Source organism: Triticum dicoccoides, chromosome 5B (genome assembly GCF_002162155.2).
Source record: "Triticum dicoccoides isolate Atlit2015 ecotype Zavitan chromosome 5B, WEW_v2.0, whole genome shotgun sequence".
In the NCBI taxonomy this organism is placed as follows: domain Eukaryota; kingdom Viridiplantae; phylum Streptophyta; class Magnoliopsida; order Poales; family Poaceae; genus Triticum; species Triticum dicoccoides.
Window position 1 is genome coordinate 606,773,566 of NC_041389.1, and position 2,831 is coordinate 606,776,396.

Below are 2,831 nucleotides of genomic sequence, written 5' to 3' on the forward strand. Positions count from 1 at the left end.
CATTTCTCCGTCACCCCACTTCACCGCTTTCTCTTGCCGACATCGACGCCCCTGGAGCCACCAGAGCCGCGCGCCGTCGACGCCACCGGAGCCGCCCGGCCTCATCAACGCCACCGGAGCCACCCTCACCACCACCAGAGCCACCCTCGACCCCCGCCTCCCTTGCCACCACTGCCTCCCTCGCCGTCACCGGAGACGCCCCTGCCTCCCTTGCCACCACTGCCTCCCTCGTCTCCACTGGAGCCATCCTCTATAAGCCTCCACTCCTCCTCTCTCTTTCATGCATAGCACAAACATTGGACAGAGACATAGCTATCTAGGTTGTCTAGTTTAATTAGGTTAATTATTTAGGTTAGTGCAAAAATTTAGTTAGGGCTTTGACAGAGAACTAGTTAGGTTAACTAGTTTAATTAGGTTAATTATCTAGGTTAGTGAACAAAATTAGTTAGGGCTTTGACAGAGAACTAGCTAGGTTAACTAGTTTAATTAGGTTAATTATCTAGATAAACTAGGTTAACTAGCTAGGTTAATTAGGTTAATTAGGTTTGTTAGGTTAACAAGCTAGGTTAACTAGGTTGGCTAGGTTATAGCAAAAATTTAGTTTAGAGCATTAGGTCAGAAGGGTTAGAGAAAATGGAGTTCCTTTGCAATTTAATTGGGTTCTGTCCTAGGCAGAGAAAGGGTTAGAGAAAATAATATGTGTGTGTGATAGAGGAATAGCTAGAACAGAATTTGGGTTCTGTCCTAGGCAGAGAAGTGTTTAGTGAGGTCATTTTGCAAAGGTTTTTGATTTTTGAAAAGACCACTATTTTTCAAGGAAAAGAATTTAGGCAAGTTTTATTTTAAAGATGATCCCTTCTAGATTTTTTGCTTTAAACAAAAAAACAAAAGCATTTAGCTAAAAATAAAAAACAATAGCTATGGCATTTAGCTATAAACAAAAAACAAGATTGATGTTATATGATATATGTCATTGATGTTCATTTGCATATTCCATTATTGTTGATTATATCTTTTCATTGAAGTGGTCATGTTATATGCAAATTCCTCAATAGTGTTTGCTCATGTTATATGCAACATTGAAGTGGTTCGATTGTGCCCAAGTGGCCTTTTGTTGTTTTCAGGGAATGAAGACGAGTGGCCTATGTTTTGCCGGAATGTTGATTCATTTCCGTTCCGGCAAATTTTTGGTGCTCGATTTGTCCACTTTTTAGTAAAGGTCATGCCGAAATTTTCCGTGAATTTCGGCATGACTTGTGCTACAAATTAGGACATATCGAGTGCCCGGGATTTTTCGCACTAGAAGGAATCAATGTTCCTGCAAAACATAGGCCTTTTTATGTCATTATACATTTTATTAGGTCTAGAATTAATTGACTAGATTTAATCGTAGGAAACATGGCTAGCAATGATGAAGGACAAGGTTCTGGTGAATGCGACGTCTACGAGGCGGCAGACACTTTTTTGAACCATCTCGACGAGCAATAGTTTTTGGAGGGCCCACCTATCACATCCGAGACTGGCATTGAGACCTAGACCTGCACCGAGACCGGCGCCGAGACTGGCTTTGAGACCCAGACCGGCGCCGAGACTTGGATGGATGGCACGACATGTTGGAGTGATTGACGACATATGACAATGTGTCCATTTAGTCCATACTTTCTCTATGAAGAAACTTTGAGTTATGCACGACAAAATTTTATTTGTGATTTAATTAAACCGTCCTCCTCAACTAGCGAAGATCACTCTAGTTAGGGCATTTTGGGTACGATGAACTTTGTTATTTATGCTTATGATATGTTGCTTCTATTTTTGCCAAGTCTGTCTCTTTCTGTTGCTCAACTATATATGTTGCATATCATCGACTCATGTGACGATGCAGGTGCATAGATCATCGATGGCGAAGAAGTGCTACGCCAGGAGTATACGACGAGTGGCCAGAGTGTTAGGCCCGGGTGTGCCGGTTTCCGAGCGACAACCACTAGTTAGTTTAGGTTCACACTAGTGCGAGAGAGGCATACGAACTGACGCCTCGAGAAGTACTACATTATGTATGATGAGACATATCATGTAACTTGTATAGCTATATCGTGATTATGATGTGACGACATGATTCATGTTGGATGATATGATGAGACTATTATGTGTATGATATGATGAGCATATTGCATGTTTATGATATGATTAGAATACTGTATAAAACATGTACAAAAACATCGCAAATATGCAGCAAAAAAGATATATGAGAAAATATAGTAGTAACCCTCTTTAGCCCTGGACAGGAAAACACTACTGCTAAAGCACTTAGCAGTAGTGCTGGTTGGGAACGCGCTGCTGCTAAGTAGGTATAGCAGTAGTGCATGTTAAACAGCACTACTGCTACTAATAGCCCTTAGACCCGCGCTACTCCTAGGCTTTTCCCTAGTAGTGTAGTCCTGTCCTCCTCTGACTCCGCCTCTGATAGCAGCTCCACCTCCTCCGACAATCAAGATCTTCCACCAGCCGCGGAAGCCTGCAGCTACACCGGCGACCGAAAAGTGAAAGGACCGACGAGGGAGTGGTGAAGAAGCTCCCTCTTATGTTTAATTGTAGTTTTTAGTAGTTGAAGTTGTCTGGTAATGAACTGTTGTGATTTTCTAGATGATGTAAAGTGGGTTTGTGTTTTTCATTGTCCGTTTGATGTCGATTTCTTTGTCCCTTGTTTGATCACATACAGTAGTTCATCACATTGCATGCATAGTATGTACATAGAATGTTGGATATGAGATACGCGGATGTTAAGAGGGGAATGTGAGGCACGCCCGATCAGTGCTCGCGGACGCGCTCGGGCG